Genomic DNA, 14,929 nt, shown 5'->3' with positions numbered 1-14,929 from the left:
TGTAGTGCCAACGGGTTGTGTCTACTGGCCTAAGTAGGAGAGAGGTATAAGAGGCAAATGAATTAAGAACACTTCTTCCCCCTCAAAGGACTGATATATTGACCCTCTTAATATTTATATAACAATGCAATGAAGTGCTTTGCTCTTTGTACGTGGGACATCCTTGCAATCATCTGTTTCCCTCTGTGCCCTTATTTTGGCATATTCTTCCAAAGACTTGGGTAGTCTAAACAGTCTTTCTAAACAGTCGCAGTCTGAGGAATGCCATACCATTTTTGTGTTGTCTTTGTCTTTCGCCAGTGTCCTATGAGATGTACTAGTGGTCCTAAAAGGCGCCAAAAAAGTTATAATAGAAACCAAGCTAAACAGCCACAGTCCTGGGATGGTAGGAAAAAAAAAAAAAAGTCCTAATGGAGCTCTAAGAATAAGAGAACAGGGTCTTAAATGCATCTTCAACAGGACCCCTTTTGTTTGGACCCAAGCTATTTTTTTTTTTCCCAGAAATGCTGTCAGTATCTTCTTTCACCATATCTACCATTTACAGCCTCCCTGTGTGCTCCTTAGGACAAAAGTAACATTTCCCAGACCCAATAAAGTAATGGTGAACATTATTTTTCCATCTCACTATCATAGCTGAGTTAGAGTTATGATGTTTGTCTCTCTCTGGTGCTCACCGTTTTACTTAGTTCACTATCTCTAAGATAAAGGTTGAGTTTAAATATTTGGAATACATTTTTTTTGATGAGAAAGATTAAATAATATTAATCTATCACTACAGAATCAATATCCATAGGCACAGCATACACAGGAGTTGAGGCATTTATGCCACCCTTGTTTTCTGAGCACATTCTGCTTTAAGATCTTAAGAAAAATTTCTTGCCTGTAATGGTGGTTCACAGATATCTTGGTTAAGAAAGGTTAAACATAGAACTTATTTCTGATTTCTCAGGATATAAAAGCTCGTATTCATGACAATGTAACTGTTCTCATAAAGGAATTTTGCTGATCTTTATAATTAACTATCCTTTGAGGTTCACAGTTTGACACTCAATTCAAAGACCATTCATTTAATTTGGAATAAATGCCTATATTTGTCCATCCAAATCTTTACAGCAATATCTTATTTTGAGGTCATCTTGGGACAAAATAAGAAATGGTGTTGTTTCCACATTTTGTTTTAAACATCAAGAGGGTGTCAAAAGTCCCAAAAAGATGTAGGGACTAGCAGCAGGGACATATTAAAGAATGGAACATTAGGGAGTTTTACTGACTTGGTGAAATCAGAACACTGTGGAATGTTAATTGAAATGTCTGGAGAGAGAAAACTGTAGCCCAGAAGTCTGGCCCTCTCATGTTCAGTCCTTACTGAAAGCCTATCAGATGTGGAGGGAGGTCAGGGAAGGGAACACAGGAGGTGACAAGAAGAGGGTAGGAACAGGAGGTTTTCAAGGCATCTGAACATCCTTGGTATGAGCTTGGTTGAGGAGCCAGCTATCAAAAGGGTTTGTCTGAACTAAAATGAAACCACCAGACTTTTGGAGAAGCAGTAACAAGAACAAAATGTTCTTTAGCCTTGTTCTATTTAAGGCACATGCATCTGTAATAATCTTCCACAAAATGATTATTCATACTTGCTTCTCTTTATAACATGGTGACAATACATCACACTGTAAGAAGAGCAGTTAGATGGCAAAAGTGCTTGTGAAAAGTTTTTCTCCCTGACACCAGAAAAGTGAATTTGTTCAATGGTGTTACTCATATTTCCTATGTTCTCTATCATTTTTTTTAGTTTTTCTATCCTTCTATTTTACATAATTTGTTGAAAAAGAATTATGACATCTTGTTCCTTAAATAAAGACTATAAGGATGATTCAAAATGAAATTTCAGACCTTAGTACAAAATAGCATAATTTAAGTAGAACATTATGCAATCAGCTCTAGCTTCCAACCTAGGTGAGTGAGAATAAGTATAGTGTGTGGCATTCCAGTAGAGCTGAGGACAGTTGAGAGGTCTGAGGCCAAAGCAGCCAAAGTCCACTTAGCCAGTACCAGAAGGTGAACCCCTGACAATATGTAGAAGGTCTGTCTCAGGTTCTGCAGGAGAGGACTGACCTGTACATGTGTGTGAGAAATTTTCCTGAAGCTGAAGAAAGGGCCACTGGGAAGGATGAAGGAGATATTTATAGTTCATACAGAGCCTGGAATACTGCCCATTCCCACCATTCAGAAGGGTCACTTCATCAAGAAGATACAACAATCCTAAATATTTTTGTATACAGTACCAGACCTCCAAAATACACAAAGATAAAAAAAAGATATAACTGCCAGGGAAATAGATAAAGTTACAAATATATTTGGAGATTTCAACATCCTACTCTAAATAATTGATGGAAGAAGTAATGTCAATTCTATACAGACTTCTAAAAACTAAAGAGGAGGAAACCCTTCCCAAATACTCAATATGATAGCATTACCCTAACAACAAAACTAGAAAAAATACTTTATTAAAAAAACAAACTAGAGATCAATAATTTTCATGAACACAGGTATAATAAATAAATGGAATCCAATATATGTATAAAAGAAACCGTGCATCATTATTATACAGAGATTATCCCAGCAAATGCAAGGCTGGTTTAACATCTGAACATTCACCAGTATAATTTACCATAGTAACAGATGAAAAAAGAACAACCATATGATAATCTCAATAAATACAAAAAAAAACCCACAAACACTTGATGAAATCCAACGTCCATTCCTGTTAAAAAAAAATATATAAAAAAACCCACCTGAACTATAAAATATCATGCTTTCAGTTGTAACATATTGATTGCTTTTCTCTTAAGTTAAAGAACAAGGAAATCTCAATACATCTGTTCAACATTGTCCCAGAGGTTCTAGCCTATATACTAAGGCAAGAAAAATAATAACCTATACTCAGATTGAAAGATAGAAGTTGAACTCTGATTGCAAATGACATTGATCATTTATGTAGAAAATTCACTGGCATCTAAAGAACAACAAAAAAGCTACTAGAAATAATAAGTGAATTTAGGAAATTTGCAAGATGCAAGATCAATACAGAATAAATATGTTGTATTTCTACATACTAGCAGTGAACAATCAGAAATAAAAAGTAGCATTTGTAATAATATAAAAAATACAAAGTGCTTATGAATAAATGTGATGGAAGATATGAAGACCTTAATACTGAAAATTACAAAGCACTGATAAGAGAAATTAAAGAAAAGATAAATAAATGGAAATAAAGTCAGTCCACGTTCATAGATCAGAAGACTCAATAGAGTTAAGATGTTAATTGTTCACAGATTGATCCACAGTTCAATTTTAGTCAAAACAATTTTTGTCAAAACAGCAGACTGTTATACAAAAATTGGCAGTAAAATTCTAATTTTTCATATGGAAATTCAAGGGATCTAGAAAAGTTAAAACAACCTGAAAAAAAATAGTTGGGTGATTATTACAAAACCTGACTTCAATACAGATTATAGAAGCTACAGTAGTGAAGATTGTAATGTTGGCATCAAAGCAGATCAATGCAACAAATTAGGCAAATTCATGGAACAGATTAAAGAATAAAAGGCTTGATTTTTAGCAAAAATGCAAAGACAATTCAGTGAAAAACGAATAGTCTTTTCAAAATAAAATGCTGAAACAATTGGATGTACATATGCAAAAATTGGTGAACTATAATCCATACCTCATATCATGTACAGAAGTTAACTCAAAATGGATCATAGATGGAAGTATAAACTTAAAACACACTTAAATTCCTAGCGGAAAATGGAGATAGTCTTTGTTATCTTGAGTTAGGAAGGATTTCTTATGTAAAATTTAAAAGCACAAATGTATACAAGAAAAAAGTGATGAATCCCATATCATCAAAATTAAGTACATTTGCTCTTAAAATTTTCTGTGGAGAGAATGAAAAGGAAAATCATAGACCAGTTGAAAACATTTCCAATGCGTAGTTGCCAAAAAAACTTGTATTTAGAATACATAAGGAACATTGAAACCCAGCAATTGCACTATTGGGGATTTACCCCAAAGATTCAGATGCAATGAAACGCCGGGACACCTGCACCCCGATGTTTCTAGCAGCAATGTCCACAATAGCCAAACTGTGGAAGGAGCCTCGGTGTCCATCGAAAGATGAATGGATAAAGAAGATGTGGTTTATGTATACAATGGAATATTCCTCAGCCATTAGAAACGACAAATACCCACCATTTGCTTCGACGTGGATGGAACTGGAGGGTATTATGCTGAGTGAAATAAGTCAGTCGGAGAAGGACAAACATTGTATGTTCTCATTCATTTGGGGAATATAAAAAATAGTGAAAGGGAATAAAGGGGAAAGGAGAAAAAATGAGTGGAAAATATCAGAAAGGGAGACATAACATGAAAGACTCCTAACTCTGGGAAACGAAGTAGGGGTAGTGGAAGGGGAGGAGGGCGGGGGGTGGGAGTGACGGTGACGGGCACTGAGGTGGGCACTTGACGGGATGAGCCCTGGGTGTTATTCTATATGTTGGCAAATTGAACACCAATAAAAAATAAATTTATATAAAAAAAAGAAAGTAAGAAACAAAAACCCTGTATGCCTGGGTGGCTCAGTGGTTGAGCATCTGCCTTCCGCTCAGGGTGTGATCCTGGGGTTCAGGATTGAGTCCCACATTGGGTTCTTTGCTGGGAATCTGCTTCTCCTTCTGTCTCTGTCTCTGCCTCTCTCTCTCTCTCTCTCTCTGTGTCTCTCATGAATAAATAAATAAAATCTTTTTAAAAAAGAACAAAAATCACACTGAATCTTGGGCAAAAATTTTGAATAGATTCTTTACAAAACATGTATGAATGAGCTCACTCCCTCTGCCCCTTACACACAGAGAGCTTGTGTGAAGCACATGGGGAGATGGTAAGCACCTACAGGTCCAGAGAAGAGTTTTCAGAATGAGCCCTATCCTGCCATCACCTTCATCTTGGACTTCTCAGCCTCTAGAATGGTAAGATATTTCTATTATATAAGGGAAAAAAAAGTATTTGGACACAAAGTACAGGAAAAGGTACTCAGATTACTAGTCATTAGGGAAATGCAAACTGCAATGACATATGTCCACATGGCAGTCAGAATATTTAAAATTGGAAAAAAAAAAACCCCCACCAAACTCAACCAAATGTTATGAAGGATATGGAGTCATCCATTTCACCTGTAAGTATTCACACAATGTAAACGAAAGAGTATGCCCACAGAAAAGGCTGTTCATAGTGATGTTATATATATATCAGACAAAACCAGGAAACAACCCAGATTTCCATCAACAGGCCAGTGAATGAACAACCTGTAGTAGGATGAATTACTGGTCAACAACAAAAACCATAAACTGATGATAAACAAAATAACATGGAGGAGTCTCAAAATAACCATGCTTGGTGAAATATGCAAGAGACAAATGAATGCATGTTTTATGATTACATAAAATCCTAAAATATTCAAACTAATCCACAGTGATAGAAAGTGGGTCAGATGTTACCTGGGAAAAGGTACGGGTGTGGGGTATATAAGAAGGAAGGATTGTAAGGGGCAAAAGGAACCTTATGGAGCTGATGGCATATTCAATATCCTGATTGTGATGATGGTTTCGTGAGTATATAAATATGTCTAAACTTATAAAATTGTACACTTTCTAAATAGTTTATTGTATGTCAATCATACCTTTAAAAAAGAAAAGCAATGAGTGACAAAGATAAATTAACTGGGTTGGCTCGAAATTTTAGAAAGAAAATAGTCCAGTGATTCCCTTTCTTGCATCCATGCATTTAACATTGCCACTTTATAGTCCCTTCCACCAGAGGTAAAGCCTCTAGACAACAGAATATTATTCTGCACTAAAAAGAAATGTGCTATCAAGCCATGGGAAAACATGAAGGAACCTTAAATGCACATTATTAAGTAAAATAAGTCCATGTGAAATGGCTCAAGACTTTGTGATTCCAGCTACATGTAGAAAACTATACAGAAGGAAAAAGACCAGTGGTTGCCAGGACTGGGTGGGGGTGCAGAGAGGGAGGGCAGGCAGAGAGGCAGAGCACCAATGAATTTTCTATTGAATGGATTTCCCAAAGAACAGTTCTTTATTGTCCTGATTAGGGTAACAAACACCTGCTAGACTGTGTTTCTGGAAGTTCAGAAATGACAGAAAAGAGGAGACTGAGCATTGGAGACATGTAATGATTTTGGATGTACAGGAAATCAGAAAGTAGGGATTCCAGAGCTGGTGCAGTAGCTCATTAACAGCACAACTGACCTTAAATTCTATTTTCCCTCTTTTCCAGTCTTACCTATGAACTTGGAGGTGGTGCCCTGTCTTGGTAAGGCACATCTGTCTTGCACTCAGCTGCACTTGGTGTCCTCAAGCTCTCTGGGCAGTAAAGCTGCCGTCTTCCATGACAATGGGAAGGGGCAGGGAGCCAGAATCCTGAGGGTATAGATATTTTATATTCTTATTTATGAATCTTTTTTTCACATGAAATGCCATGGACTATAGTTGACTATGTGGGTCTTACAATGTTTGGAGGGCAAGAAGAGTAGTTTTTCAATATATATATAAAGATTTTATTCTCTATGTTTGAAAGACAAACTTTGAAAAATACAAGTGCTGGGCCTCCAAAATATTGTCTAGTTCCCAGAATTTTAGAGTCTCCCTAGAAATAAACCTAGAAACCTAACACACTGCTCTGGCCAGTTTCAGATAGAAGATGGAGAGAGAAAATTAAATTTTAATGAATCAGTGCATTCTTAGAATTTTGCTTGTTTGCAATTGTATGGAGAGAGTAGTTCCTGGTAGTTGCTGTATTTCAGATCAGTATGTCTAGAGAAGTAACAGAGGAGGGAATGTAAGCTGGAGGAGATGAATTCTAAGGTCCTCCATTTCACACTATAATTGTCAAATTGTTTATTCATAGATAAGAGGATTATTTTACAAATTCTTTAATAAAATTTTCTTTGATATTTCATTAATTTTATGTAAACTGAATATTACTGGAATTAAAACATCCTTTTATATTAATTTATAGATTAAAAATATAGTGGACCTTTAAATACTCATTGACAATAAACCAGTTTTTACATATTTTAAAAATTATTTTTAAAGATTTTGTTTATTTATTTGAGAGAGAGAGAGACCATAAGCAGGAGTGGGGGGAGGGCAAGGGAGAAGCAGATTCCCCACTGAGCAGGAAGCCCAACAGGGGTCTTGATTCCAGGACCCTGGGATCATGACCCAAGCTGAAGGCAGATACTTAACAGACTGAGCCATCCTGGTGCCCTAAGAAACCAGTTTTTAGTACTGAAATTTTATCATTATTTTATAATTCTAATTGAACTTATTTTGCTTTCCCTAGATTAAAACATGCCGTTGAATGATATTTTTAGTATACTTTGGGAATGGAATTGCTTTCATTTACCCACAGAAGCATATTAGAAGAATGAATAATCTTTCCCTGAAATCTCAACAGATTAAAAATTTATAACCAAGCCCTGTAAAGGAGCATCAGATTCTACTCTCAGGAAGAAAAGAAAAACACTATAGAATTAAAGGGGAAAATGTTCCAAAGAACAATTTATAATGTCTAGTTTTACATGATGTCTGGCTGAATTGAGGCACACAAACGAACATACTTGAACTGGGCCACTTGTTGGAGTTTACCTCTGTGACCCACTCTGACAACATTGTGGCTCTCTGTGCTTTACTAAATCAGACCCCATGAAGACCCTATAAGGCAACACCACTCACGGTGGCATCATTCAGTGAAGGAAAATATGCCTGAGGGCTCTGAACACTACCTGGTTGCAGGCTTCTGGGTAGAGTTACAGAATACCTGTTGACCAACTTTACTGGATTATGCAATGACAGGGTAAAATGAGAATAATATTAAAAAACCTTCCATTTCTAACATTTGACTCTAGAAATATGAATTAATTCAATTATGATTGCAGATATAGATTGAGAACAATCTATCTGTCCTGAAAATCCCACTGCATAACAGAGGGGTGGGTAGTCATTTTCCAACCTTTGGACTTCGAAATTAGAGTAGGGCTATAACATGTTCTCTGCATCCTGACTTGGCAAGAATTTGTGGGCAGCTATCATCTGCACAGAAGAGCAAAAGAACTTAACATGCTTTTTATAATCGATCAGCATTGCTATGGCAGCCAGCTCTACAGTATCTGCATATGAATTATCAACTGCAGTATTATTGTAGATTCTGCTCTGAGAAAACTCTGACATCATTTACTGGCATTCTTTGTGCCCTTAGGGATAACAACTAATTTTAATGTTAGCCTAGGCTAAAAATTAATTATGAAAGCAAATACATTCTGCAAAAAGACAACAAGCCAATCCCGCATCCCTGAAGCAAATATTACTCTGGTAGCTCCCTCAACTCTGCCTCCTGGCAGCACTCAACTAACAGATTTAACTAGTCATTGTTGACTCTTATTTCTAATGCGTGCTGGGTATTTTCACATTGATTCGCTCATACATGTATTGAACACCTCGATTTGTATCAGTCACTAGGTAAGGTACCGGAAAAAAGGTCAATAAGACATAGCTCCTTGCCTCTGGGTATCATGTAGTGTGGGCAGGAAGGCCGGAGGGAATGGATAAGCTACCGTACACAATGACGACGAGTTTTATAGAGATATGAAAGAGTACACCATGCAGTACAAACTACGTGTGAGTGGAGAGGTCTCAGAAGTGCATGCTGTGGGAATGTGCCAGGTCACATAGTTCTGACCTAATCCAGAAGTAAACCATGCTTGGGTTTTGAAGAAGACTAATGACTGGATAAGATTTGTGTTAGAATGATCACTCTAGTTGTATCGTGAAGAGGGTTAAGACTGATGCAAAAAACAAAACAAAACAAAACAAAACAAACAAACAAAAAAAAACGACTGATGCAAAAACCCCTACAGGGAGCAAGCTGAAAGAGACAGGAAGCCGGGGAAGCAGGGTAAATTAGGAAAAGGGTGCGGGCAAATTTTTCTCCAGGCACCTCATTTCTGACATCTCCAGAGCAGGACATTGTTTCCTACTAACTATTCTGGTTGAAGAGATGGAGGTAGATTCAGAGTCTTTGACTTTGTCTTCTCCATTTCATAGCTTTTACCTCAAAGGCTAAGAAATCACAGTATAGGTTTTACCAACTGCTAAGTATTTTAATTACTCATTTGGGAAACAAAAAAATGACCACTGGGTGAATCCACTGATCCGAGAGACACACTATAAGCTAGAACTTTGTCAAGACTCTCTATATTATCTGGCCCCAAATGACCACACATTTATTGGGGGACCATGATGATACTTTGAAAGAATCTCCAGGGATCAATGCCAATTCAGATAGGTGTCCAACAGTCCTTGAAATGTTTGAATAATACAATTATCTCAGTCTGTTGCTTCATCTGTATAACTGGCTGTAAATTCCCTGGAGGAAAGCCTGAGAAGATTACTGAATATAATTTCAGTGATGTTGCAGAGTCGTTTGTCTTGGGGACCTGGTTTTCTCTCCGACCAATGTATTAGAGATATGAAAACAGGCTCCAGTTAGGGAGCTGAAAAAAAAAAAGGATCACAATTTTTTATTGAAGTAACTTCCCTCAGCCTTCTGGTCATTAATCTTTGATTTCTTCTATTGGGAAGAGCTGAGTCGTACCCTTGTGAACGGCCTGTTTTGCCCTCAGGGGTGCCATGTTCAAAACCCTTTGTAGGTCAAATCCCTTGGCTTCCTCTCCAACTTGCTAGGTAATAGAATAATTGTAGCCTATTAGATTTAGCGTTTAACTCCACCACCTGTCTTCTATGTTGGGGGGAGTCCTATCCTGCCTATTACTCTCAGCAAGCTGCATTTTATAATAGTCTCTCTCACTGACAGCCTGGCTTATAGAGTAAAACACCACTCTCATCATAGCCCTTGTAAATAGTAAGTGTGCACCTGCCCATGGAACATAGTTATCTGGTAGACCTGGAATACATACTATGTCCAATCCTAGATGCCCGCCCATTTCATGAGCATTTTGATTTCATTTTTTTCCCTTTTTGCTATGACAATTCTAGCCTTTAATGTCACTCAAGTGACATTAATGTGAAACAAGTAGCAAGTCTGCTCCATCTTCTAGGATCTTTGCCTTCGTGTTAAATCTAACAGTCCCGGAGAGCATTTCCAAGTCAATAAACTCTATCCTATAACCTATTTTATATTCTTGCCCCTTGATTTAGTATTCTCAGAATATGGTCCCAACCATACTCCCCCAGGACCTATTGGTGTATGATATCTATATCTTGTAGCTCTTGTGGGCTCTAGAACTAGGTTATGTACCAACTTAATCCTAATTATAGGAGTAGTGGCCATGACAGAAGGTGGAGCAGATCTTGAATGGCATCCCTGATTCTGAGTTGTCTTCCAACATAAGAGTTGGAGAATGGAGCATTCTGGCTCCTGATGGGAGTGCTATTTTTAAAGACTCAGAAGGTTTGTGAGAAGACAAGAAGTTACATGGCATCCACCCTGCGGTCTTCATCCATGTGTCAAGGTACCAGGGTGTATGTTTTTTTAAACATGGAAAATGACCTTGACATAACGGAGCAGCCTAGGTGGGCATTTAACCATCTTTGAAGTTGGCCTCTCTGTTAAGTTTTTTACTTCGTCCTCAGATTTCTCTTCAATGCACTGCAGGAGAGGCTTTCTCATTTGGCTTTCAATTCCTAGTACTCCCTGCTACATTACCTTTCTGTGGAACATCAATGGTATTTGGCCACAACCAGCCAAGTATGTTCACAGCCACTGTTTTCTGTATACATTTCAAACCTAGTGCATTCCCTTCCTCCACTACACTCTCCTAGTTCACTAGTAGTAACGGGGTGGGAATTGGACCTTATGGCAAGTGTACCTGTGCTCTACCAACTTCCAGCATCGAGACTCTTACTGTTAGGTAGATAGTGGATGATCCAACTTTAAACATGAGTTATCTTCTCACCTGCCTTCTTCAACTACTCCCAGCCAATAATCACAATTTATTAGGAATGAACACTATGATGCTAGCCTGCTAAAATCTTGATGAAAATGGCAGGGGGCACTAAGTAAGAATTTCCCCAGGATTACCCCATGTCAAGTTGATACTGTAGAGATTTTATACATCTGCCTTGTTCAGATATGCACTGCTCCAGGAAAGTCATGATTTAGAACAGACAGCTCTCTACAGATGAAGCAGACCACGAAGAAGATGACAACTGAATAGATTTACTAACCACACTCTCTACAGCTGGACAGAAAGTCCTCTTTTTTTTTTTTAATTTATTTTTAAGTAATTTCTACACCCAATATGGAACTCAAACTCATGACTCAGAGATCAAGAGCTTTATCAACTGAGCTACCCAGGTGACCCTGGACAGAAAAGTCCTTTGAAGATAATTCTTTCTACATGTTTCCAGGTCTACCACATTACATCAGTCTTTTCAAAAGCCAACTTTTGGCTTTGTTAATTTTCTCTATTGTTTATTTCACTGGCTTTTGCTCTTATTTTAATTCTTCTCTATCGATTTACTTATATTTAATTTGCTGTTCCCTTTTTATCTACTTGGAGGAACACATAAGTCACTAATATTAAAGTTTTTATTTTTGTCTTTTAGAAATATTTACACTTATAAACTTTCTACTAATCACAGATTTAACCACATCCCACAGGTTTAAAACTTAATATTGTCCTTGACTCATGGGTTATTTTAAAAGTTTCTTGCTTATTGTATACATACTTGAATTTTTTAGTAATCTTTTTATATTATCTTCTTGCATAATTTCATTATAAGAAAAGAACATACTGTGAAGGATTTCAATCCTATGAAATGTATTGTGACTTTTTTGTTTGATGCAGTCTTACACTTACTTCACTAACATCAATGATTATGAGTGTTAATCTTCTTTAACCCTGATGATTTATTTTCTGCCTTTCCTAATATTTACATAGGTTCTATGACTCTATCTTTTCCACATTGTTTCTCAGTTTCATTAGTTTTTGTAGTTTTTAAGGATTTACTTACCTTTTTTTTTTGGGAGGGAGAGATAGAGTGTATTTTTTGAGAGGGAGAGGCAGAGGGAGAGAGGAGAGAAAAAGAATATTAAGCAGACTCTATACCCAATTTGGAGCCTGAAGAGAAGCTTGGTATCAAGATCCTGATATCACGACCTGAGCCAAAACCAAAAGTCAGAAGTTTAATCAACTGAAACACCAGGTGCCCCTGTTTTATGGTATTTTAATTCTGTGCTATTAGACTATTTTAGTCTATGTTATTACATGAGCAGCATACAAATTTAGAATTATTATAACTTTCTAATTAATGGAAAACTTTATTTTGATGAAACAATCTTTTCAATAGCCCTTGTCTTAATCCAAATTGTATGTTCATATTAATGCAGCTACATCAGACTTTAACAGGACATAACTTATTATGTTATCTCATCTATGAGAGTAGTTGAGATTTTTCCAACTCAAAAACTTTTGTCTTTAACTAGAGATTTCTATACATATATATCTATGTAATTATAGATATATTCAGTTTTAAATCTACCATCTTAAAGTTTTAAAGTTTCCTATTTAAACTATCTGTTCTTTTTTCCTTTTTAATCCTTTCTTATTTTGAATATTTTTAAACCATTCAATTTATTTTCTTCTATGAGCTTTTAATTATTTTTTTCAGTGGCTAATCTAAATATTCCTATATGTATCCTTGAGTTATTAGAATTTATTTCAAATTAATACTTTTACTACTACCCAGACAATGCAAAGAATTCACAACCTGAACTCAATTTCCTTATTTTCATGTATTTGATTTCTCTATATTTTTTAAACTCCACAACGCATCATTATTATGTTTTTAAAATTTGAATATTCTTTTCTTTTGACCTCCTTGATAACATTTTTTTCATAATTCTTTTAGTGTGGTCACCACAAGATACATCTGATTTTTGTTTACAAAGGAATTTATTTTCTTTATCTTTGGAAGGAATAGAATTCTAAAGTGGAACTACTTTTTTCTCAAGTGTTTTAGGATAACATCTCTTTGTCTTGTAATTTCTATGTTCCCGATGAAAAGTTTGCTATCTTATTATTTCACCCTTGAAGGAAACATGACTATTTATATAGCTGCTTTTCATATCTTCCTGTTTTCAGCTTTCCAGCCAAACCAACAATGAGCCTGCATGTGTTCTTTAATTCATTTGAAATATTTTGAAAGCTATGTGAAACAGGGCCTTGATAATTCTTTTTTTTAAGCTTTGTAAAAATCATGGCTTTTTATTTTCATTGAATATTGTTTCTTTTAATTCTCTGTTGCCCTTTTTCCAAACTCTAACTACACAAACTTCCAGACTTTTCACTATGTTGTATCTAGCCCTTAAAAATCTTTTCTTTTCTTTTTTTTTTTCCATTTTTTATATTCTTTGGGCTTCAATCTGAGAATTTCTTGCTGAACCACCTTCTAGTTCACTAATCCTTGGTTTATGGTGCCTAAATTACTATTGTAATTTTTGTTACTTTCTTAATTTCAGTTACTATATATTTTCCTAGAATTTGTATTATTTCAATTGGTTCCAGTTCTCTGGTTAAATTCTTCATTTTTTTTTCTCTAGCTTTTAAACACATTAATTGTGGTTATATTGAAGTGTTGAACCTGATAATTATGATATTCAAATCTTTTATAAGTGTTTTACTATTGTCTTTGTCTTTTTTTTTTCTTTTTCAAAGATTTTGTTCTACTTCCTTCTGTGACAGATTTTTTTTTTTTGAACTTGACTTTGGTGATAAAAAACACTATAATGATAGTGAAGAATATGATCTTCCTGAAAAAAAGAATTTAGTGTAATTCTTACAAGTCACTAGAGTATGACCAGATCTTCTTCATGTAGTGTAGTCTGGAGTTCAAGTTTTATACTTTGCCTCTGTGGTTTGAACATGCTCCTAATATTTTTATGGTGTGGCTTTTATTGCTAAGGGTAGCCCTTTGAGGTTCTCCATTGGGGCATTTTCCTGATCTCCTTGTTTTTTGTGAGATGGGACCTCTAACATTGCTCCTGTAGTACTAGGAAACGGATGAATTCTCTGCCTTATTTCTCAGTGTCTCACACCAAACCTATACAGCTGAGGAGGTTGCAGATGCTCCTGGCAAATCTGCATGCAGGAGGTGAGGCTATTATCAGTGCAGTTCACAGCACCTCCTCCAGCATCACTTCCTCTCCAGTTGTGGCTGCCTTGGTTTCCTTGAACTCTGAATGTGTTCTCCCCATCGCAAGATCAGCCCAACATGAGGCTGTGATGGCCTCTTTTGGTTCCATCCCCATCACTGAGAATCAGCAGATGAATGGGTTCAGGGACCACAAAGATGAATGTGGAGCTCACCAAGATGCAATTTCCTCTTCCCTAGGTCTGGTCTCCACAGATCTTGGCTGTTGTGATTGCTCACTAACAAATTCACACAGCTGCTTTGCTTTGTGTTGTTTTCGTTTCCTATCCAGATTTTACATTTACTTCCTTCGGGAGGGATTTCTCCCTCACAGACAGAAGCAAAATCCCCAACCCTGGTTTTAAAGATATGAATTGTAATAGTGTTTGCTTCCAATTTGATATCTTAGAAGTCTAGACAGATTTGCTAATTCTGTGTTTTGTTATCAAAATTCCAAAATTCAGAGATATCGTGAGCAATGTTATCTCTGCCCATATGTTTTGTCTGTGGTTTCAGCAACATCCCAGAGCAATGTTTCCCATTTGATGACCCCTCTGGAGGCAGAGCTTCAGCTGCTATTGCTCAATGAGGAAAGGTTAAAAGGAAAATCACAAGCAGAAATATAGCAAGTTCAGGAA

General features: G+C 36.4%; 2 long non-coding RNA genes across 17 annotated transcripts in view; one reads left to right on the top strand and one right to left on the bottom strand.

The window, feature by feature from the left end:
- LOC144311165 (uncharacterized) overlaps positions 1–7,959 on the top strand; it is a 51,849-nt gene extending 43,890 nt beyond the window's left edge. For 7 of the 8 annotated variants that reach the window (XR_013376732.1, XR_013376738.1, XR_013376737.1 and 4 more), the window contains 3 exons: positions 4,908–5,024; positions 6,355–6,503; positions 7,423–7,959. This is a non-coding gene — a long non-coding RNA (uncharacterized LOC144311165). The remainder of the gene's footprint in view (positions 1–4,907; positions 5,025–6,354; positions 6,504–7,422) is intronic. The other variant, XR_013376735.1, reaches the window with a different exon arrangement.
- Positions 1–14,929, bottom strand: part of LOC144311166 (uncharacterized) — a 243,173-nt gene that overhangs the window by 195,306 nt on the left and 32,938 nt on the right. For 8 of the 9 annotated variants that reach the window (XR_013376741.1, XR_013376747.1, XR_013376739.1 and 5 more), the window contains exon 3: positions 6,361–6,497. The exons of the other annotated variant lie outside the window; for it this stretch is intronic. This is a non-coding gene — a long non-coding RNA (uncharacterized LOC144311166). The remainder of the gene's footprint in view (positions 1–6,360; positions 6,498–14,929) is intronic. 9 annotated transcript variants of the gene reach the window in all.

The sequence above is a fragment of the Canis aureus genome, chromosome 3 (assembly GCF_053574225.1).
Source record: "Canis aureus isolate CA01 chromosome 3, VMU_Caureus_v.1.0, whole genome shotgun sequence".
Classification (NCBI taxonomy): domain Eukaryota; kingdom Metazoa; phylum Chordata; class Mammalia; order Carnivora; family Canidae; genus Canis; species Canis aureus.
Note: the sequence above shows the minus strand (reverse complement) of the source record. Positions and strands in the feature narration are given on the sequence as shown.